The sequence below is a fragment of the Pongo abelii genome, chromosome 3, assembly GCF_028885655.2.
Source record: "Pongo abelii isolate AG06213 chromosome 3, NHGRI_mPonAbe1-v2.0_pri, whole genome shotgun sequence".
In the NCBI taxonomy this organism is placed as follows: Eukaryota; Metazoa; Chordata; class Mammalia; order Primates; family Hominidae; genus Pongo; species Pongo abelii.
Genome location: NC_071988.2, coordinates 27,491,920 through 27,517,471, shown reverse-complemented (window position 1 = coordinate 27,517,471; position 25,552 = coordinate 27,491,920). Strand labels below are relative to the sequence as shown.

The 25,552-nt window shown below is 35.3% G+C and overlaps 1 protein-coding gene across 17 annotated transcripts in view; it reads left to right on the top strand.

Moving 5' to 3' along the window:
* Nucleotides 1–25,552, top strand: part of LOC112133162 (cytosolic carboxypeptidase 3-like) — a 191,264-nt gene that overhangs the window by 48,212 nt on the left and 117,500 nt on the right. For 11 of the 17 annotated variants that reach the window (XR_008524404.2, XR_010139640.1, XR_008524401.2 and 8 more), the window contains exon 4: nucleotides 12,405–12,456. The exons of 1 other annotated variant lie outside the window; for it this stretch is intronic. The gene's annotated coding sequence lies outside the window, so the exon portion shown is untranslated. Of the gene's footprint in view, nucleotides 1–1,040; nucleotides 8,613–12,404 lie in introns of those variants that run through there. 5 more of the 17 variants (XR_010139648.1, XR_010139642.1, XR_010139646.1 and 2 more) reach the window with 4 other exon arrangements.

The window sequence follows — 25,552 nt, the reverse complement described above, 5'->3', positions numbered from 1 at the left end:
CCATTCAACTTTCTGGGCTCTCAAATTACCTCTCTCTAAGATATATAAAAGGTTCTGAGGCTGAGGCTTGATCTGTGCAAGAACTAGCCTCTCATTTTTTGATGCTCCAAATGAGACAAAGAATTAGTAGCTGAAGCATCTGTTCCTGCACATGCTGAACAATGGATAAATTCTGTCTTTAGTGAAGTGGCAGACAGAGCAGAGTGATCCGGAAATGTAAATCACCAAAAGGATTTTCCCTGGAGTGTTAATAACAGGTCAGTAATTACTCTGAAAAGGAAGGAGGCAGATAGAACTCTATTGAGAGTCCAACCCTCCCTGTTTTACACCCACTATGTTTTCTTTGGGGAAAAGTAATTTAATTTCAATGGGAAAATATATTTTCTGGCTACGATCTCTATTAAATGTTTAATTAAAGTTAATGGAAAGCCTCCATTTAAAAAAGCAATTAAACACTAGAACACTAGAAAGTGTTTTTCCCCCTTTTGATTTTTACTCTGTTGGAAACAACAGTGTAATCATTGTCCTCAATGTTAGAAAAAATTCCAAATGGAAATATATTACTCATGTCATTTTCCAAAGCTTAGTTTATATGTGAGAAGGAAATAACTCATTTTTGAGATAATACAGAACACAATTATTTATGACAATTTTTCATTGGGAAATAAAGAAATTATACTGGTGATTACTTAGATTATTATTTGTTTTCAATATTATTCATATAAAGGCATTACCTAGCCAGAAAAACTTGATCTGGTTCAGATGGCAAAATATAAGCAAAAGTATTTCATCGTGGAAAGTGCTGAGCAAGCCAGACTTCAAAAGATAATGAGTATCTGGGACCTTCTTAAATATTAAATTAACACCTTTTCCTTTTGACAGTGCTGGGAGAAAATCTACACATTCAGTCTTCTAGACTTCTGAGTATATTTAGAAATTCATAAAGAGAGATTCAATGGCCTGAATGTGTCCTTACACCTCTCAAACTGCAAGGGATATAATGGAAATAGTAACATGCTTTCTTTTCCTTTTTTTTTGAGATGGAGTATGGCTCTGTTGCCCAGGCTGGAGTACAGTGGCATGATCTCAGCTCACTGCCACCTCCGCCTCCCGGGTTCAAGTGATTCTCCTGCCTCGGTCTCCTGAGTAGTTGGGATTACAGGTGCACACCACCAGGCTTAGCTAATTTGTATTTTCAGTAGGGATGGAGTTTCACCACATTGGCCAGGCTGGTCTCAAACTCCTGACCTCAGATGATCAGCCCTCTTCAGCCTCCCAAAGTTCTGGGATTACAGGCGTGAGCCACCTCGCCTAGCAAGTGACATGCTTTCTTAAAAACTCTCTACTCCACTCTAAGAATCCATATAAAAATGACTATGTCTGTCTTATTCATCTTTGAGTCACCAACACCCAGTACAGTGCTTCTTACATAGTAGAAACTCAATAAAATATTGTTAAATGAAGAAATGTAGTTTTCCCATATGTTTCATGTTTAAAAAAATGGATTTCACACAGTGACGTAACATGAGTATGTGTGTGTGTGTGTTTAAAGCAATATTTTCTCTATTGACTCTGTTATCCATTTTGTCTTTCCTAAGATCACAGTATGTTACTGTGATTTCCAGAAAAAAGATGGAGAAATAAATTCATGTCTGTAGTACAGACAGAAATAGTCTTACTAAAATAACTGGAGGAAAAGAGTGGCATAGGTGTTATAAGCAATCATTCTTATTTTGATTTTGGCATTTACACTTAAGTTTAGTGCATGTGGTAGTGGAGAAACAGAGGAAAAAGCAATATAGTGAAAAGAAGGTGTGAATATTGTGCTGTTCAGCTTATCATCTTTTCTTTCTGTTAACCTATTCCTCTGTACCTTACATGCTAGAAATTGACTGGGCCACATTGCAAAATTAGGAAGTGAACTTATATTTTGCAAAAAACTTTCAAACTTCCATTTCTCTAGAATAGAGATAATTAAGTGGACTTTCTTGTCCTTCTACTCTTAAATTGGACTAAACCAAGAAACTTGTTCTGTTAGCAGTATCCTTAATTGAGGGATGTATTTTTCAATCTAGTAAGAATGTGAAAACAAGATGTAAATGACAAAAGGCAAACTCTGTGGCAGGTGGGAAAAGAGGATACAAATGAGGAAGCGAAGGAAATTGGATTACAAAGGCGGATATCCAGGCATCTAGAAGTTGAAGTAAGGAAAGGTAAAAAAGAAAGTTTGAGGAAGAAGAGGGAAAAGAGAAAACGTAAACTATAATAGAAATAGAAATACACAGACTCATTTTTAAAGAGGCAGAATACTTTTGTTTATATTTTTAAAAAAGATAAACTCTAAAAGGAAATATATAAGAGAAACGTAAGTTGTATTTTGCAAAATCTGAAATGGGAAGGTCTACTTTTAAATCCCAATGATAATTTTTATCTTAAAGAAGAGCTCCAAAAGCAGAAAGTACTTGAGTTCTCTCTTGTCTTTATGCATCACATACAGTTTCGTGCAATTCTTGTTGACACACTCTCTAACCATATCCCACTTTTTTTCGCTTTTCTGTCTGCATTATTACCATACAGCAGCAATCCTGTTTCATTATCTTCCTAATGAGCTATAGCCTTCTAACTAGACCTCTTACATTCCCTTTTAATTCTATACAATCTAATCTAATCTTGATATAGTCACTACTAGATCTTTGTAATTATAAGATATATTAAATCACTCCTCTACTTAAAACAATGCAACAGTCTTGCCAATGCAATGCAATGTAGCAGTCTCTGGTTGCCTGAGGTAGTACCCAGCATCCTTTGAAAGTTAAGGAGCATGGACACTAAGGATGAGGTTGGAATGAAAGTTTAATAAGCAAAAGAAGAAATACTCCATATTACTTTGTTCCCCTTACTGTGCACGTGTCAGAGGATGGAATTTTCCATTACAGGCATGTCTGGGCAAGTCTCTTGTGTAGCTTTTCTCATCTGTGCGACGGTGGGCATGTCTTTGGCATGCTCCCCAACCCCCCACCCCATGCCGCCCCTCGCTCAAGTCCCCTGCAGGCTATTCTTTTGTTTGAAAGATTTCAACCAAGGACCCACACTAACTGCCTGCCTGACCGGTTTCTTCCTTTCTCCACTCTCAACAATTTGATGATTTTCTATCATACTGAAAGGAAGTCAAAACTCTTCAACTTGGCTTATAAAGCTTCATGGATTGCAAATTTTTTAAATAATCATGTTACTCCCCTGTAAGAGTATGATATTTCTGTTCTTACCATGCCTCCCTGGAGAGGAAGTATTGTTACTTATGCCTTTGCCTTTGCTAGGCTTCATATTTTATTGGATAAAGAAGTCAGAGGCCATCCTTAGGCATGTAAGCACACATGGTATGCAAGAAGAAAGTATAGCATCTACCACTGTCTCTTCATTCAATCCAGTCCCAGTCCACTCATATGAAAGCCTAAATACCAAAACATCTGTAGTATCCATATTCATAAGATTCAGGGAACATAAATTAATGCTTCTTTGGGATGGACATTGCAAAGTGTACCTTAGGACAGAAGTCTACTATTCTCTTTGCTTTTATAGAGGCTTTGTTCTGTGGAGAGCTTCAGTACACTACTGGTCACAATGACAGCGTAGGTGATGTCAGTGGAGTGTGCAGGCCATATTTAACAGGCCAAGAGAGAAAATAGCAAGTTCAGAAGCAAAGCATTAGTATGCCCATGGGCATTAGCAGCCCAGGCTTCTCACACACCTTGGATTGTTGAAACAGGTTAGGAGAAAAATGATAAAAGGACATAACAGCTGACATCACTATTTAAGAGTGGAAAAACCCTGATAAACTCCCTGAAGTGTGTGATTTTTTTTTTTATATGAAGGGACCCAAATCACAGAAAAATTATTTGTTACAATAAGTGAGACTAAATTATTTACCATGAGATGGGTAATAATATAAACCTTTAAACCCTACCTGTTTGAATATATATCATGATTTCTACTAAGTACAACTTCACCTAAATCAGGTCAGATCAGGTGTTTACTAAATTTCAACAGCAGAATAATTCTATTTTGCATTTTTGCAATGTGGTAAAGGTTATATTAAATTTTACTTTAGCATTGAAAATAAATGGGCAGCTCTGATTATTTTACACCAGAGTCTGAAGTTTAACAGACTCTTTTAAGTAAATCTGAATCTGAATGTTCATAAGTGCTTGTGAATTGAAGCTTCAAGTTGCTTAATCTAAATCACAGCATGAGTAATTGCAATAAATCCTCGTCACATAGCTAACCATCCACCAGAGGCCAGGTCTGTGACAATCTTGCTCTCTAGGCTGGAATTGTGAATAGAACATTAAAAAAGATAATGCATTTATGAACTTAAAGTGGTACTGTTTCTGCCTAGGTTATCTTCAACTTCAGAATATTTATTCCATCAAATAAAATACATATAATAATTTTTCTTTAATAATAATAATAGGTTAGTAGTAAAGCATTTAAAAAAATTTAGCATAGTTTATTTAATTTGTCATAAATGTTTAAATCAATATCCATACTTAATTTTTGATTTGGGAACTAAAATATTTAATTTGACTAGCTAAATTAAATATGTCATGAATTGAAGTTAAGAACTGAAGATTTACATAAATGTCATTGTCATTTTCTGAAGTGTTTCAAGTAAATTACAGGAAGCAGTTTGGGATGTTAACATTGATTTACAGACTAGTTTCATCACAGAGCAAACATGAATATTACAAACGTCATAAAATCATTAAATATGCATGAATTCTTGCATTTTGGACATACATTGTATGAGTACTGTGTGCCAAATACTGCATTTGCAAGGTATTGGTGGATTAAAAGATAAAATAATTGTTTCAAAGCCTTGCTTTCTTTTATTTTGAGTAGGCTGTACCCATTGCAGAGGATCTGAATGGATCTATGACGTATCTGGATCTGAACTGTTTCCATTCTAAAGAAGAGGTTTACTGTAGCATACATGTACTGAGATATAGACAAAAGGGGAATAAGTTATAGTTTCAAATTTTTTAAAGTCACTATTAGTGCAAATTTCACCAAATCACATAGTAATGTTAAACACATCTATTATGCATATCACATTCTAATCATCAGTTCTAACTATGGTGAAAATTTTTATATACAATTGGTCCTCTGTATTTGCAAGGTCCACATCCTTGGATTCAATCAACATAGCACCAAAAATATATTTAGACCTACAAGGGTTGCATCTGTACTGAATGTGTACAGAATTTTTCTTACCATTTCCTAAAGAATACAATAAAACAACTATTTATATAGCATTTACATTGTGTTTGGTATTATAAGTAATCTAGAGATGATTTAGAGTATTTGGGAGAGTGTGCTTAGGTAATATGCAAATACTATGCCATTTCACTCAAGGGATGTGAGCATCCCTGGATTTTGGTGTCTTTGAGAGAGTAGGGGTTGTCCTGGAACCACTCACCAGAGGTACTAAGGCACAACTGTATAGACAAAGAGAAATATTTATTTTGCTACACGTAAACATTGAATATGACAATTGTCAACTAAAAAATAATGAATGAAAGCTATACGTTTAGGAAGGAGACTTCATATCTTCTAAAAGATTACATCCTGCAGGGTTACCATTCTGACAGGCTGGGCAGCAGAGCCTCTGGCTGAAAACTGAAAGGCAGCCACTTTAAAGGCGGGGAGGGTGGAACAGGGATTTCTGCTGAATGAGTTGGCCAAGTATACATACTCAACAGGGTATAGAAAGAGCTATGAATATTCATGAATGGTGTCCTACTGCATGCATACTGAATAAACATACATATTATATATGACCCATATTCACTTTGGGGTGGAGACTTAACATTAAAATATATGACAATTAGGACCTATACATCAAAAGGTGAAGCAGAGACAGAAAGATATGCAAGTGCCTAGCCTCTGTAAATTGGCCAGAACCACTCATGGTCAGTCATCTTATCAGGAGAAATATACTGAAACCAGTATCTTGTCCAGTCAATGCTGTAGTTATGGCTTGTGGAACAGGAGGGTGAGAATCAGCGTCTGGTGGTAGATGAGCTACAATTTTTTAAACATTTATTATCTTAAGGCCAGTGCTTATTTAGCTGCTAGAGAAAAAAAGAAAAAAGAAAAACTTTGTGGCAGTTAGAACATAGTTTATTCTTTTTTATTTTTTTGAAGCGAAGTTTCATTCTTGTTGCCCAGGGTGGAGTACAATGGCATGATCTCAGCTTACTGCAACCTCCACCTCTCAGGTTCAAGCAATTCTCCTGCCTCAGCCTCCCTAGTAGCTGGGATTACAGGTGGACATCACCACGCCCAGCTAATTTTTTGTATTTTTAGTAGAGGTGGGGTTTCACTATGTTAGCCAGGCTGGTCTCGAACTCCTGACCTCAGGTGATCCACCCGCCTCAGCCTCCCAAAGTGCTGGGATTACAGGTGTGAGCCAACGCACCTGGTTCCAACATAGTTTTCTTTCTTTCTTTCTTTTCTTTCTTTTCCTTCCTTCCTTCCTTTCTTGCTTTCTTGCTTTCTTGCTTTCTTTCTTTTTCTTTCTTCTTTCTGTCTTTCATTTTTGAGATGGATTCTCGCTCTGTCACCCGGGCTGGAGTGCAGTGGCGTGATCTTGGCTCACTGCAAACTCCACCTCCTGGGTTCACGCCATTCTCCTGCCTCAGCCTCCCAAGTAGCTGGGACTACAGACGCCCGCCACCACGTCCGGCTAATTTTTACTATTTTTAGTAGAGATGGAGTTTCACCATTTTAGCCAGGATGTTCTCGATCTCCTGACCACGGGTGATCCACCCGCCTCAGCCTCCCAAAGTGCTGGGATTACAGGCGTAAGCCACCGCGCCCGGCCCATAGTTTATTCTTTAAGTGCAGGAGTACATGACTTAAGCTTTGCCTGGCATGGCCTTAGGTCTTCTTTATCATTCGGTATCTTATTTCCACAGAGTCCATTCTGTCCATCTTATGGTCTCTGTTTTAACATTAGTGCTGGTTAGTTGTGTTTGAACAGTGAAAGGGAGTGAGCATCATAAGGCATGTCTGACCTCCCATCCCACCATGGCCAGGAATTCAGTTTTTAAGGTTTCTCTGGGGTCCCCTCGGCTAAAAGGGGGTCTGTTAAGTTGGTTGATGGCATTAAATTTTATTTTTAGTTCTCAAAATCTAGTGGTAAAATAATATATTTTAGAGTTTCTATACAAACCTTCTCTCTTCTTCTAATGACAGACATTTCTTTTTAATTTTATATATTCCAAAGCCACATGCTCCATGCCTGGAAGTGATGGTCAGACATCAATTAGCATTAACAATCTGAAGAAGCTCCATACAACTAATTCTATATTAATCCACAATCTTTTCTGCTTTTACAAAATTTTATTGATCTTTAGTTTGATTGTGTTAGATATTGTCAAACAACTTTTTACCTTCGTTTAATGTTCTTACGGTTGACTATGATGGATTCTGTCCTATTCTTCCAAGCTTTAGGATGAGAATTGAGTTTTATTCTCTCTTTGTTACTCTTCAATGGACTGAATGCATGTGTTCCCTCAAAATTCCTATGTTGAAATCTAATTCCCATTGGGATGGTACTTGAAGGTGGAGACTTTAGGAGGTGATAAGCCATAGCAGTTGAGCCCTTATGAATGGAAATAGTGCTCTTATAAAAGAGACCTCAGTGAGCCTCCTTCCCCCTTCAGCTATGTGAAGATACAACTAAAATATGTCCATCTATTTGCCAGGTAGCAGGTCATTACCAGACACTGAATCTACCAGTGTCTTGATTTTAGACTTCCATAGACTTCTAGAAATATAAGAAATAGATGTTTCTTGTTTATAAGCCACTCAGTCTATGGGATTCTGTTATAGCAGCCAGAAAGGACTAAGACTCTTCTCTGTGTGTGTGTGTGTGTGTGTGTGTGTGTGTGTGTGTCTTCTCACTGTATTCATGATTCTTCATAATACCCAGGTTATAACAGATACCATTCTTTATACAAAGATTCATCAGCAGAGGCCTGAGGAAGTAGATTTATAGTCCTAATGTGTTACCAAATAATTTCCTAAAAATAATTTGCCTAAAAATAATTTTCCTAAAAATGTACTGCCCTGCAAGAACGGAATCCACATATATTTCTCTTAAAATGAGAATGGAAGAGGAATAAAATAAAGAGCTTTACACTTCTCTGATCTCAATGTTAAGTTAGGTTCATACCTTGAAGAAACTTCACTGCCTTGCAAATTTTCCCAAGTTTGTCCTTGTCTATAAAGGGCTACAAACAACTCTTTATAACATCTTAGCAGTGCCAGGCACTCAGAAGAAAACCCTGTATTAGCCTGAAGTGTCAACATATAATGCTGTAGTTTCCAAGATGCTTTTAAACTGTACTGTGGTATATAATGCGCATCCCTGAGCTGTTTGTGAGGAGTATTTCTACAAAGTGAACCTCTAGGAAATCTCGTCTGCTCTTCCCTTGTTTCTTCATGAGGGTCTGTCATTAAAAGTTCTAATATATCCATCAGCTTTATGCTCGTGAAACATGAAACTGAAAAATAAAAGAAGGTGAATCAATAATTCAACAACATAATTTGGCAGTATTTTTTTATTATTATTATTATTATTATTATACTTTAAGTTTTATGGTACATGTGCGCAATGTGCAGGTAAGTTACATATGTATACATGTGCCATGCTGGTGCGCTGCACCCACTAACTCGTCATCTAGCATTAGGTATATCTCCCAATGCTATCCCTCCCCCCTCCCCCCACCCCACAACAGTCCCCGAAGTGTGATGTTCCCCTTCCTGTGTCCATGTGTTCTCATTGTTCAATTCCCACCTATGAGTGAGAATATGCAGTGTTTGGTTTTTTGTTCTTGCGATAGTTTACTGAGAATGATGATTTCCAATTTCATCCATGTCCCTACAAAGGACATGAACTCATCATTTTTGATGGCTGCATAGTATTCCATGGTGTATATGTGCCACATTTTCTTAATCCAGTCTATCATTGTTGGACATTTGGGTTGGTTCCAAGTCTTTGCTATTGTGAATAATGCCACAATAAACATACGTGTGCATGTGTCTTTATAGCAGCATGATTTATAGTCCTTTGGGTACATACCCAGTAATGGGATGGCTGGGTCAAATGGAATTTCTAGTTCTAGATCCCTGAGGAATCGCCACACTGACTTCCACAAGGGTTGAACTAGTTTACAGTCCCACCAACAGTGTAAAAGTGTTCCTATTTCTCCACATCCTCTCCAGCACCTGTTGTTTCCTGACTTTTAATGATTGCCATTCTAACTGGTGTGAGATGGTATCTCATTGTGGTTTTGATTTGCATTTCTCTGATGGCCAGTGATGGTGAGCATTTTTTCTTGTGTTTTTTGGCTGCATAAATGTCTTCTTTTGAGAAGTGTCTGTTCATGTCCTTCGTCCACTTTTTGATGGGGTTGTTTGTTTTTTTCTTGTAAATTTGTTGGAGTTCATTGCAGATTCTGGATATTAGCACTTTGTCAGATGAGTAGGTTGCGAAAATTTTCTCCCATTTTGTAGGTTGAATTTGGCAGTATTTTTTAATTCTATGGTCTGCAGAGGACAAATTGTATTCTTTAAAGTATATGCATTTGATATGCAAAGCTAACTGCTCTCATACTTCTAGCCATACCCATTCTGAAGTTGTAAATTGGGAAGTGCAATGACATTCACTATCACTGGACAGAAGATACTATGAGGAGGTCAGAGAATATAGCTTTTGGCAAACAGGACTGCAGACGCTAAGAATGGAAGTGTGCAAGTTCTGTACAAACCCCTTAGCTCAAGACATCATGTAAATCATGAAGACCAATAAGCAAGATGCATCAATTTACAAATCAGATACTAATATTATCATATTTCCTCTGGGTAAAGAAACACTCAAAAGATTTAAGGATTTCTTTTTAAACTGCAGTTTGCTCTGAGCGTCCATGTAGCCCTGACAAAAGAAAAACAATGCAACAAAATAAACACAAGACAAAAAAAAAGCATAGAGTAACTTCAGTCTGATACAGTAGAAAGAAAAAGTAAAAACCTTTTTTTTGGTAAACTTTTCTAAAAATACTACATGACAATATAATTCAATTAAATTATATAATTTCTTATCTGAATAATAGTTTGTACCATTTAATTGATAGACATGTCTAAACTTGGGAAGTAATTAATTTTGCTATTAGTGTTTTTTTAGATATTGAGGAAAAGAGATTTTTAAATATTTGAATTTGTACAAAAATGCATTATTCCAGCTGTCAGATAATTTCACCCTCAAACTGGTGAGCTCCAGGCTACTGTTATAGAACCTGCATTGTCATGTTCTCTGAAGCATTTTGTTCATGCCTTAATCAGTATTTATAACCTTGCTGTGTGACAAAACTTGAAGTGATCATACTATTATATTACATGAAACCTGTCCCAGAGCTCAAACTTAAGATAAGGCACAATAAAAAATATAATATGTGAGAATTAGTCTATTCAAAAAAGAAATGCAAAAGAGACACTTGGGGACAAATGAGATAAAGGGAGAATTATAAAGCATGCAGACTTTAGATACCTGCTGTGAGAAACCTGCCTACCTGCCCCAAATTTTTCAGGAGACTTTCAAATCCTACTGCTCTTTTTCAGGTAGATGACCCACAACCAATTTTATTTTGAATCTGAGCCCCTCATATTACCTTCCCACACCCAACCCAACATCTTCCTCCAGTGGTTTACACTGTCTCTGTAGATGGTAACTAAGCCTCCAATTGCTCAGGACCAAAATTTTAGAACCATCTATGAGCCTCTCCCTCTCTTGTACTTCACATTTCTTTTCACCCCTTGCAAATTCTTTCAGCTCTACCTTAAAAATATATCAACATATATGCAGAACCTAAACACTCTTCATGTCTTCCTCCTACCACCCCGGTCGGAGACACCATCGCAAGTTATTGGGAACTAGGGGAGGGAGGTAGCCTCTCAACTAGTCTCATTTCTTTCCCTTTGGCCCTAAACTCTCCTTTCTCCATGTCCTCCGCTTCAGACTATACTCAACACAGTAGTAAAAATGATTGCGTGACAGCTTGAGTCAGATATGTCACTCCATGACAGAAACAGCCAATGGCTCCCCAACCTAGTTGAGTGAAAACCAGTCTTAAAAATGAGCTGTAAGATTTGAACTCCACCTTCCAGACCTGCAGTGTCAGTATCTCGAGAAAACCATTTATTTGTCTGTTGCTGTCATTTATTCTTCTCCAGGCACATTGATCACTTGTATGCTACTCATCATTCCTTCTTTCTGGAATGCTTCCCCAGTATCTGTGTGGGTCGCTGCCTCTGCCACTTCTGGCCTTTGCTTGGATGTCACTGTCTCCTTGATTTATCCTCTGACCACTGTAGTTAACATTTTAACCCTGCTTCTAACCTAGTCCTCCCAACCCTCATTCTTGATTCATTTTTTTTTTCTATCTTAAGCATTCCATTAAACATAAACATTGATTTCATATTTTTCATGAAGGTTCCAGGTAATGTTTAGTAGGAATTATTGCTAAAAATCAATCCTTTGGGAAAATAACCTCTTTCTTCCTCTTCAGCTCTTATTCTTTGACCAAGTGCTTTACATACTGTATAATTTACTTGTTACTTCATTTTTATACCTCCTTTTTCTAGAACTTAAGTTTCATGAGAGGAGGATTTTTGCTTCTTTTATTAGCATCCATATGGTGAACATTTAGAGATGTACTTGGAACCTAATATTGCTCAATAAATAAGTAGTTGAATATACTTTGGAGTTTATTCTTTTAATGAATAATAATGGCTTTCATTTATCCCGTCCCTTTAGTATTTAGTAGGCTTATAGATGCCAGGTTTTGTAGAATGAAAGGGAAATGTAAAGGATTTCTGTAGAACGCAACATGTCTTTCTTCCTTCTCTATCCCCAAATCCCATGATATGAGGATTTTAACTATTGAGGTTCATTTTTGTAGTTTATATACTTAGCATGGGCCCTTGGCTAATGGGGCTTTTAATAAATATTTTGATATGGATGAATGAGTCATAAGTATAATTTCTGTAAAATGAATAGTTTGGCTTAGAAGTGTTCCTCAATCTTGGTGCTATTGTCATTTTAAGGCACATTCTGGGTTACACGCTAGATGCCAGTAGTACTCATCACAACCCTTTGATAGTGACAACCAAAAATGTCTTCAGGTATTGCCAAATGTATCCTGGGGGCAAAATCACTCCAGGTAGGAACTTCTGCTCTAGAAGATTCTAACATTTTATAAAATGAAGCTATGAACTTCTCATCTACTACCCTAATGGATGATCCAGGCTTCTTATTCTCTCTCTTGCTTTCTTGATTTCAGCCACCAAAGATTTGCTGTCATCCACACAGAAGAATAAAAAGATGAAATATCAGTGAGTTGATCTATGTTGCTCTGATTCAAAGTTAATGATACAGTCTTAATGTTTCTGTGCTTGTTCCTGTTTTATCATCTCTGCCATAATTCACTATTAAAGATTTTGTTTTCTTATTATATGTACAAAGGTAATATATAAACTACCAATACAATGAGGTGAATAGGTTTGCAGGTTGAAATATTGAACCGTTTTATGTATGCAAAAGCCAATGAAAATAAACACTTAGCTTTTTCTGACATTATCTGGTTCTCAAGAGACTCTTGACAAACAGGGAATTGCTAAGAAAACACAGGAAGAGTATCAAATATTTGGTGTTTATATCATATCTTCATATTGGTGAAATAAAATTTAGTACAATGTCTCTGTCAGGAAATGTTATATCCATTGAATAAAATATTGCATATAGATTAAAAAAACTCTTTTCATCAACTACTATGATTTTCTTTTACGAAGTTCCAAACAATTAGCAAAAAACTGAAACTACTTCATCAGTGAAGTTCAGGCTCTGGAGAACATCAATCAAGTGACTCTGCCAACAATTCAATGTAGTGTTTCTCTATTATTTCACAGGGAAATTGGAATGTTGCTGAAACACTTTAGCTAAGTACATTCTGGCAATGGAAAACATAGCACAACTCTCAAGTCAATCATCAATGTGATTGACATACAAAGCAGGAAGATTTCTACCCTCATGCCCCTCTTTACCTTATTTCTGTCTCTCTACTACCCATACCATAAGCAGAGCAATACCTAGTCAAAACTGTAAAATAAATCAACTTGGGGGGTGACTAATGCTGTTTTCATTTGTAATTTGGCCTCTACATCCACCAGGATAGATGAGCAACTCCCACAAACTTAGAAGTTTGAAACAACAAAAGCTTATTTATCTCATGCTAAACATCTTGAGTCAGCAGGAGAGTTTGACTTGGAGACCTAAAGGGATGGGATCCTCACTATCTGGAACACTGGTAAAAGGAACAGAGTATGCTAAATTGTGAGTTAATACTTAAAGGCTCACATTTCGTTGGCCAAATCGTATCACATAATTGTGTCTCACTTAAAGAGGAGTAAGGTTGAGTAATCCTGCCATGTGCCTACCCCACAGTGAGAGAATCAGAAACAGGTGAAATAGCAATAATGGCCACCTCAGGCCTCCTTTATTTTTCAGAAATGTTCTGCTTTATTGTCATAACTCTGGTCATTTAAATCGCTCATATGTGATCTTTTTTTTTCTACTACCAAAATCCTTATAATGATAGAAAAAAATGCAACTGATTGTATAATTTCAAAGAGGAAGAGCTTTGCTTGTTCCTAGCACAGATATGTTATAGTCATCTTTGTATCCTCAATACCGAGGACAATATCTAAAATGAAAGTTGGAGGCACTCCATAATACTTGTTAAAAAATGAATAGTTTTTTTAAAGTAGTGAATTAACACGACCTCTGAACTTTCATACAAAAACAATGATGAAATAATTACTTTCAATTCAAATAGAAAGTGAAAAGTACACAGAGTAAAAGTAATATGTCAGTGTTGGAAATGGGTTTATGACATCGGTAAGAATCCACACCAAGGCAATGATCACTCAGCAAGGCTAGTTTACTTTCTTCAGAAAGGGTACAACTCACCAACAGTCTCACCATGAGAGCACGCCGAACAAAGGAGACGGGGACATTTATAACTTTCATAACCTGATACAATCACCCTATGGCTGTGTCCTATTTCCGTTGGTCAGCATGGGACCTCACATTCTAAGCTTGACCCAATTGGTTAACAGCTTGGAACTTTCCTAAATAGGCAAAGGAGAAAGAGGACAAAAAAAAGAGGAAGATAGACATGAGATGGCCAGGAGGATTTCCAAATAAGGAATGGCATGCACTATAGTTGGGGGCATGTTTAGTCCTGTCCAGGTGTGCCTGGGGAAATTAGAGCAGCTGCATTAGAACTTACAGATATAGAGATACATAGAGCAAGGAAATGACAAGCTCTTTATGGTTTCAAGAAACTTTGAAGAAGAACTTCTCTATTCCTCACAGTCAGATAACTTTCTTTTTTTTTTCTTTTTTGTATTTATTTTTATTTTTTTAATTATTATTTTTATTATTATTATACTTTAAGTTTTAGGGTACATGTGCACAATGTGCAGGTTAGTTACATATGTATACATGTGCCATGCTGGCATGCTACACCCGTTAACTCGTCATTTAGCATTAGGTATATCTCCTAATGCTATCCCTCCCCGCTCCCCCCACCCCACAACAGTCCCCAGAGTGTGATGCTCCCCTTCCTGTAGCCATGTGTTCTCATTGTTCAATTCCCATCTATGAGTGAGAACATGCGGTGTTTGGTTTTTTGTCCTTGTGATAGTTTACTGAGAATGATGATTTCCAATTTCATCCATGTCCCTACAAAGGACATGAGCTCATCATTTTTTATGGCTGCATAGTATTCCATGGTGTATATGTGCCACATTTTCTTAATCCAGTCTATCATTGTTGGACATTTGGGGAAGTTCTGGCCAGGGCAATTAGGCAGGAGAAGGAAATAAAGGGTATTCAATTAGGAAAAGAGGAAGTCAAATTGTCCCTGTTTGCAGATGACATGATTGTATATATAGAAAACCCCGTTGTCTCAGCCCAAAATCTCCTTAAGCTGATAAGCAACTTCAGCAAAGTCTCAGGATACAAAATCAGTGTACAAAAATCACAAGCATTCTTATACACCAGTAACAGACAGAGAGCCAAATCATGAGTGAACTCCCATTCACAATTGCTTCAAAGAGAATAAAATACTTAGGAATCCAACTTACAAGGGATGTGAAGGACCTCTTCAAGGAGAACTACAAACCACTGCTCAATGAAATAAAAGAGGATACAAACAAATGGAAGAACATTCCATGCTCATGGGTAGGAAGAATCAATATCGTGAAAATGGCCATACTGCCCAAGGTTATTTATAGATTCAATGCCATCCCCATCAAGCTACCAATGACTTTCTTCACAGAATTGGAAAAAACTACTTTAAATTTCATATGGAACCAAAAAAGAGCCTGCATCACCAAGTCAATCCTAAGCCAAAAGAACAAAGCTGGAGGCATCACGCTACCTGACTTCAAACTATACTACAAGGCTACAGTAACCAAAACAGATAACTTTCTATTGTTATTGATTTTATCCTAATCGTATTGAAATTTTGATGTTCCCATAACCCTGCTCCCAGCCTTTTTCTCTTAATATACATGCTAACCCCTGGTAATAAGGTAGAATCATGAGAGCAGAAACAACATTTACATTTTGTTTTTCTACTATAATGAAGCCAACATCTTAATCAGGACTCATCATACAACAGATAATACATTGAATGAATCTCCACCATTAAGGCTGAAGATATTCTCCGTAAGATTATAATTCCCAATTCTTACATCCATTCCAAATCTCTTTCTTAATCTTCAACTGTGTGTGTGTGTGTGAGTGTGTATATATACATATATGTATTCTTTATATGCTATGGATATCTCAAACTACATAAGTCCAAACTGGATGCATTAACTCTACTTCCTTCCAAACCTGATCTTCTAGCCCACTATTCTATGAAAAACACTATCAGTTACCTAAATCAGAAATCTGAGTATTAGTTTTGACTATTTCCTCACTCTTACAATCCATAGCCAGCCAATCAGTAAGTATGGTCAAATCTACCTCTTCTCTATCTTTTAAATATTACTTTCTTTTCTCCAAATTCCTTGACAATGACCTACATTAAGCCACTATTACTTTTTATGGAATTAATGGAACATTCTTTTGACTTTCCTCTAGCCCGTTTGTAATTTTTTCTCCAAGTGATACATGAAAATCTGATTCTACCATTTTCCTATTTAAAGTCATACAATAGCATATTTTTCTCTCCAGTAAAAAATATCTAACACAAAATATATTTTTGTTTAATATTTTTAAATAATAATTATTTTTTCTGTGTTTTCCTTTTTAGCCTTATCTCTAAACATCAGCAGATATGACACCGGATTAAAACATTGGTATTTAACAATGGGGATTATATAAATCTTTGATAGTTTGAGTCATATTAAAAAAAGAACTTTTAGCAAACACAGACACACACACACACACACACACACACACACACACACACATATACATACATATATATATTTCTAAAATCACTTTACTTCTCCCTAAAGAAAAAAAATACTAGGATAGGTGGATATCTGAAAATCCATAGAAAAAACAAACCTGATGGATTCCATATCCTTAGCTGAGTGTGCCACTGATGTTCTTAGATGTTAGATATGGAGCTTGGATATTTGTCCATTGCTAAAATACTATGAATTTTATAGAACACTCTTTGAGACACAGGGAATATATTATTATTGTTTCCACATTGCAAATAGGGAAAATGAATTTTCAGTGAATTAATTGATTTGCCAAAGGTCGGTCAATTATTTTGTGACAGAGCAGAGATGAGTCTTCAGTTTTCTCACTTTTTTTTCTACTCCAGTGTTTTTCTGGGATATATGAAAGTGGGGATAGGGACTACCAATCTCTGCAGCCTAGAAGATTAAATCTAGATCTAAAGGAAAAGGAGAATTAAGTAGACTAAAATGAAAATCATGGTGATAATTTGACTTTAAAGGATGCCTTGCTTTTTCTGTGCAATATCATTTCCGCTAATAAACTATCATTTCAGTGTTTATAGTAACCTAGAATGTTAGTAATACACTTGCAACACAAATGGTGAATAGTTAAGTAAGTAAGATTGTAAGATAAAATAAACATGATTATAATACTGCCATTTACTACATGTGCCTATGTACATTAACTCAATTCATTTTAATAATAATTTTACTTACCTATTGCCTACATATTTTCTTCTGACAGCACAAGTTTCCAAATTATGAGTGAGTTAGCACAATCTTAGATAATTTAGAGAAGACTGCATTGCTGTCACAGTGAATACTAAGTAACTTCTGAATTCTGCTACTGAGTTTTGATAATATTTGTAATGTCTGTTACTTCTAAAATCTGTAGCTATCTTGCATTATACTAAAGTAAATTATTTATTTTTTAATCACGAAATATTCTTTGGGATTATTTGTTTTTCCTTGAAATTTTATACTTTTTTATGATCCTCACCAAAACTAATCTCTAGCTAATCATTTTCTCACTCCTTTCAAAAGCAAATTTTGAATGTTTTGTTTAGCAAGTAGATTTTGCTAGAGTTTAGAACAAAACACAGTAATTAAATGTGTTTTGTTTTTATTTTTTAACTTTGGAATGTGCATCTAACAACATGCTCTACAGTTCAATCCTAAATCAATCACTGGAGTTTCTAATTTCTCCTCCTACTTTTTAATATCCTAGTGGCTCTAGAACATCTCAAGCATGAACTGAAGGCTAAGAGGAGAAAGATCTAATAAATATAGTACTGTAGCATATTTAAGGGTTTTAGCTGTAGGTTTTTTTTTTTAAATTATATTTCCCTCTAAATAAAAGTAGCACTATAACAGAAGGAGTTTTAAGTGATCTTCAGGCATTTCCCCCATTTTTTTTGGTGAGAATACCACAAACATTTGGTTGCCAATTTAAGTGAGTGCCATAATTTGACAATATATTTTAAGCTGACAATGGAACTCAGAAATCACCACTTTCTTACTTACATGGCTGAAATCACTTTATTTCTCTGCATTCAAATATTTTCTCTGGAAAGTGCAAGAAATAATATTGACCTTACTCACTGCTAACTAATAAAAGTGATCACCAAGCTCTTAACAGATGCAAAGTGCTATGCAAATGTAAGTGCTCAATGAGGCAATGAGTCTCATGGAATATTTTTCTGCTCTGTTAAAATGCTTGAATATTCCATCTTCATAAAATCAGTTCACAATACTACTAAAGAAGTTTCATTAATAAAATCATTGAAAAGTGCATTGATTTTTTCAATTAAAAGGTGGGATACTTCTTTAATGTAGAGTATTTGAGGAGCATTTGTACGAAAAGTCTACTTAAAAATGCATGTCCATGAGTAATCAGTAAAACATTCAGCAGGTTGTTTGAGTCAAAGGCCAAATTACGTTTTTAAAATAGTGCTTTGTTTCTATAATGTGAAGCTGGTATTTCTAATTACCAAATCACATACTATTATTAGTAGAAAATATTTGAGATACGTACACATCACCAAATGCTCCCTGGAAAATCTGCTTACATGGTTAGGGCTAGTAAAAACAAGGGATTGTAATCGGATTTAATTGCTCTCTGTTGGTGCAAACCAATTTAGGATAAACTGGGAATTCATAAATAAGAATTAATATAACATTGCCAATTTTGAGTGACTAAGGTGGACCAAGTCCTTCACAAAGGCACCACTATGAGATATTTATCATGATAACAATTTTGGAGATGAGAAAATAGAGACGTAATGTGACTTCCTCAGAGTCATATTTCTCTAAGGGAGTTACTAGAATTTCATTTCATATCTATATAATTTGAAAGCTTCTGCTTTTTTTTTCCTACTATAGCATGAATAAAGTATACAAATATTTGGACTTTGTCATCATCTATTACTTTCAAATGGCAGCAAATTCTCATAAGAAATGGATTTGTAAATATTAGTTGTCAAATTTCAAGGATAAACGTAAAATTGGTTAGGTCAAGAAGGATTCATATATAAAACTTTAGTTCAACTCATATTCATGGAGCATCTATTTTATGCAAGACACAGTGCTTAATGCTAGAGAGAGATAAATAAAATATTAACTAACAGATACATTACTTTTGCACAAGACCTCACTCTAAGCATTTTACTTATTAATAATTTAATCCTTACAACAATTCTATGTGTTAGATATAATTACCACATTTTATATATAAAATAATGAGGTTGGGGAGGGTTTTATATTTTACTTTTAGGAAATTGGGTCTCCCTATTGTGGGACCTGAATGTCAGAAATTTGTAAAACAGGAGGGTGGGCTGGAAATTCAGGTAAGCGTTGATAGTGGAGTCGGGAGTCTGAGATCTGCAGGCTGAAAATTAGGCAAGGTTTATATGATACAGTCTTTGAGTAGAATTACTTCAATTACTTCAAAAGTTAAATTCTTGAAGTAGAATTACTACTTCTTCAAGAAAGAGGAAACCTCCAGCTGACTGGATGACATTCATCCACATTATGAAAAATAATCTGCTTTACTCAGTTTACCGATTTAAATGTTAATCATATCTAAAAAGAGAATAACACCTTCACAGCAGCATCTAGACTGGTATTTAACCAAACATGGGTACCATAGCCTAGCCAAGCTGACACATATTAACCAGCATATCTTCATTTTATAAATGAGGAAATAGAGATAGAATAAGTATTTTTCACAAAATCAGCCAGCTACTAAATGGAAGAGCCACGATTCAAAGCCTTTTTTTTGAAGTTTCAATGCTTAACTACAACTCCAATATGAATCAGTCCTTCTACCTTCTTTTTGCCTTCCAATCTAGAGGAAAGGTAGTGAAGGATGTCATTTTCGGTTTCCATGTTTTCATGTTATGCTTGGGAAGATGGTGATGATGCACTGCTCTTATCTAGTTGTATCAGATATTTTAATTATGAATGTTTTTAAAAACTTCCTGTAAGTAAAGGTGAGCAAAAGAAACAGTAGGTAGTCACTGTTATACAAAAATACATGAAGAGTTTGGAGTAGTTGGCCAAGTTGCATCTTTTTTCAATTCTGAAAGCTTAAGTGTCTGTGTCATAAACTTGCTAGTGCATTCCTCACATCTAGCAAACCCAGAAGAGAAAGGGCACACCAAAGTCTGCAGTCACAACAAGCACAGTTCTCCCTCGTTGACAATTAATTCCCTTAGTACAGTCACTATCTATTGTGGCTTCGTGTATTTGCTGGGTTATTTTGTTTTGTTTTGTTTTGGATTTTGAGATCCAAAGGTATCTCAATTAAATAATTATTTCAACTTCTCAAGTAATTAACAGAAATCTTACTATACATTTTAGTACATTACATTAAGTTATTGCATATTAATTGCTTAGAATAGTGGCTGAAAAATATTTGTTGTAAGTATTATTATCATATAACTGACTGATGTTACCCATCAATTTTTTAATTCATATAAATATCAATACATACTGACTGTTGAATTTTAGTTGTATTTTTTTGTTTGCTAGTTGCTATGTTACCCAAAAAGAACTCAAAACTAAGTCCTGGCTACCAATAAAAATTTAAACTCAAAGCAGTACTCTATATTTCTACAAATATTATTTTATAATTTATTTTCTATATATAGAAAGAAAACTGAGTGTAAAATTTTTCCCAAAAACTATTTTGAAAAAAGAAATTGTGAGTTGCAGAATAGAGACACTGATAAGAACTTTTGTGATGGCTCTGAGTATTGTTGAATTTTAGTCAAAAGACTTAGCTCCAATCCTCTCTATAAAGATGAGACTTTTGTTTACAATTTACTTGCAAGTCTTATTTCTGGATCCCAGTGTAATAAAGTACAAATGAAGCCTCTTGGACTTCATTCATCTCATATCTATTAATGCTCTTTTTTTTTTTTTTTCTTTTTTTGAGACGGAGTCTCGCTCTGTCGCCCAGGCTGGAGTGCAGTGGCACGATCTTGGCTCACTGCAAGCTCCGCCTTCCAGGTTCACGCCATTCTCCTGCCTCAGCCTCCCAAGTAGCTGGGACTATGGGCTCCCACCACCAAGCCCGGCTAGTTTTTTGTATTTTTAGTAGAAACGGGGTTTCACCATATTAGCCAAGATGGTCTCGATCTCCTGACCTCATGATCCACCCGCCTTGGCCTCCCAAAGTGCTGGGATCACAGGCATGAGCCACCATGCCCAGCCTATTAATGATCTTTGACTCCAGATTTATCAAAGGGAAAGGGAAAATTTACTTCAATTTTACTCAGAAATTACATTTAATTCATTCCCTGCTAAAACTAATTGCGGATATCCCATCTATTAATTTTGAATGTCCTAAGTGATAATCCTGTGAACACGTAAGCTATATATAACTTCTACGAAGACGCCTTTTTCTCTTTTAGCAGACAGCGGCTGATTTATATACATTGTCCATCAGATAACTTCACTTGATGCACAAAACTCTGGAACTTCTTATCTTTATGAACCTAGAGGAGATTGCATCAATGTCTTCTTTTACAAATGCTGTGGAATGGAGAAGACAGTGAATTCTAGTTCAAAGGAAGAACGTGAAAGCAGGAGAAAATGATTGAGCCAAGGAGACATTGAGACCTTGGTCTGTCACAAGAGATCCCAGTAAGAATCAACAATGAGTTTGCTTCAAATCTAGATTCTCAGTCTTCATCTTTATTAATTCAAATGTAGTAAATCTAATGAAAGGGACCCTGAATTCTGAATTTTTAACTAGCTCCAAAGGTGAGTCATGAACTACCTTTGAAACAGACTGGTCTGTATAATACAGGTTCTTGTTTCCAAATTCTTCCCTTTGCTCCGTGGGCTTTTGGCTTATTTCACCCAAAGAGACTACAAATATTCAGTGCATTTCTCCTCTGTCACTTCTATTTATTTCATGTATGTCTGCTTTTGACATTTATATTAGTCTTTCCTCACATTGCTATAAAGAACTTCCCTGAGACTGAGTAATTTATAAAGGAAAGAGGTTTAATTGGCTCACAGTTTCATATGGCTGAGGAGGCCTCAGAAAACTTACAATCGTGGTAGAAGGGGAAGCAGTGACGTTTACATGGTGGCAGGCAAGAGAGAAGGCCGAAGGGGGAACTTCCAAACACTCATAAGACCATCAGATCTCATGAGAACTCACTCACTGTCAGGAGAACAGCATGAAGGAACCCACCCCCATCATCCAGTTGCCTCCCTCCCTTGACACATGGGGATTATAAATCAAGATGAGGTTGGGTGGGGACACAGAGCCAAACCATATCAAGATTATTTATTAGGTTCTTTGACATCAAATATCCTATCTTTTCTTATTTTCATTTTCATTTTAGTTCTTCCAGAGTTGGTTTTACACAAAAATGGGTTCTAACCTATACTCTCGCTTCTACCAACTCAGCTGTAATGTCACAGTCAGAATTCTGACAGCTTTCCCATGTTCTTCCAAGCATGCCCTTCCTTAGAAACTTTTTTGTCCTGGCTCCATTGTGACTTCACACTCTTAGGCAACTGATATTTATTGTAAGTCAGAGACCATCAGTGAAAAACAGATGAAGAATAATACGGGTCAACTCCAAGGTCTGGTTATATATATCATGTTATTTGGTGGTTGATGATCCTCTTTCCCATAAATCTGTAAAGATAATGTGCATCACAAGTAACTACATAGGTAGACTCTCAGACATTTTCATCCCCCAAGGCTGCACATTTGCCCCTTCACCTGAGACAATAGGGCTTTTAGAGTCCTAGCATCCATTCACTCAACTTAGATGACATTTCCTTTGTCGTTTGAGTTAATGGATGTACAATAACCTTATGGAAGTATGAAAGGACGTCAAAAGGCACTCCAGCTTTGCCGCTGTTTCTAGTGCTTTCAGAAGATGACATGACTGATGAATCAAACCTAAATGAAGCCATAGGCATTGTCAGTTACAAATATGCAGGGCACACACTGCTGCTAGTTCTCCTGTCAGGACCACAGTACATTTCCTTAGACAGTAATGTAAAGTTAACTTCAAAAATTTCTCCTGGCACAACAAAATAGGGTTAATATTACCATAAAATTACAATCTAAAATTACTATTGTTTTGGACTGCCTAGAATATTTATTAATAACACTCAGTGTTTGGAGAATAGATAACTATATGTATAAATTTCTCAGGGATCTCTGAGATTCTCAAGGTCAGCCTTTATATTTGATTTACATAAATAAGTACAGAGGCTTTAGAGTAGAGAATATAACAGGATTTGACATCACACAATCATCTTCAAATGCAGGCTATAGCATTACATCTCAGTTTGAGATAATGTAGGGAAAATAGTGCCTATCTAATAAGATAATTTTTAGAATTACATTACTATCATAGATAATATAAAATAATTGTACTGCAATTAGCATATATTACATTGTCAGAAAAACTTTAAGTGCCTAGTAAATAAACAAAAAAATAGAAAAAAATTAACCAGGAAAAATGCAAGTTAAACAAATTCTATAATCAAGAATTTAATGAAGAAATAAAATTTTATTCTTGGAAATTTTAAATATATATATTTCTAAACTATGAATATCAAAGGCCCACAAATTTTTAGCAAAATGAGTTTACTACTAGCTCTGAAAATTAGTATTAGCATTTTGGAAATAATATAAATCCAGATTTTTTGACATGATAGACATAAAAAATACTGTAAAGAAACTTTATACTAGTACGTATATGAAATGTCTTTTTAAATAAAAGACATTATAATAAAAGAAAATATAAAATAAATAAAATATAAAAGAAAATATAAAATAAACTATGTCATTTTAGTAGTATAGGTAGAAAAAGTATTATATATGGATAGAAGGTAAACATGCATAAATTAAAAATTATAATTGTATGAAATATGAAAATAAATTTATTTGAAATGAAAATGCCTGGAAAGCAGAAAATAAAAACTATGAAATCATTATGCTGACAACTACTTAAATAGCTATAAGATGGCATCTAGGTAGAAGATAAGCAATAAAAAGGTTTTTTTCTTGTAAACCAGGATTTTTTTACTTTTATATATTTTTTAAATGTTTGCAGTGCTCGTAGTATAGAGAAATAGGAAACTGTACAATTTGCCACTACTTTCTTCATGCCTTTGATATGTCACTTAACTCATCTGAATTTCAGCTCATGCGTTTATAAATTAGAGATAACTAATCTTATGGATTACTTGGTATCATATGAGTAAATTTCCTGGACCACAACCTGCAACATCATGGGTAATCAAAACATATTAGTTTGCATGAATTCCTCTTTTATCCCCACATATCTAAAGTGTAAAGGGGATGAGCCGTATTATCTCAAAATTGTCTTACCATCCATAGTTAACCATTCCAAGACAACATATTTTACAATATTTAGCATGTGAGATATTTTAGAATGAGGCGTTCATATTTCTATAAGATATTTGTATCAAAAAAATTCCTGATAGTGTATTTCCATGGGACTGTGAGATTTTCTTCATGAAAGTCCTTAAAGTAAAACTAAATGAAAAGTCAACTCTAATATGAAGAAACACTGGTGATTTAAATAATTATTCATAATATATACCATCTTTCTAGAATGACCTTAGGAAAATTAAATCACTAAACAACAAAGAAAAATGCAATAGAAAAAGACTAGTGGAGTCAACCAAGTAATTTATTTATTCATTTAAATAATTTTTGTAAGTAAATCATCATGCTAAGAGAGAATCAAAACATTTCCCAATTCAAAAGTTATGTTCTAATTTTGCATTTTTCAATAAATAGATTTCTGTTTTCTGAATATTTTTTCACTCCCATTTCCTCAAAATGTGTTCTTCATCCATGCACTGGTCATAAAAGGTCACTTTAATGGGTAAAGGTAAAAGCTGTTCTAAGAGAAGCAGTTCTCCCAACTCTGGCCACCTTGCTGGTTGATAACTTTTTGGAGAATTCATATGTGACATTACACATATCTCTGAAAAAAGAACGTATTTCTCATTATCTATCACTTTTGAATAATAGAATGTTAGTCTCACACTTTTATTTTGGTTCTTGTAGGCTGTAAAAGGCCTAGAGAGTGTCCATTCAAATAAAATTTTGACTATTTTCCTCAACACTTATTTCTCTTCTCAGCCTAAGGAGGCCAAATATTCTATCACTTGATGAATTTGAAGATGGCTTAAGGGTTGCCATGGCCTGTTTGCACCATATTTTTCTTTACATAAATTTTGTTGCAATATAAGTGAATACAAATCCAAAAATGGTCAGTGCTTCTGAAGTTTAATCTAGATTGTACCGTGGGAGGTATTTGGAGGAGAATATCTTCATATGCCTCTCACTGCTCATCTATACAAAAAGGTATATATTAATAACTTGATTGCAGGTTGGTTTAATAAATTCTGCATCTCATTTCTCTTCACA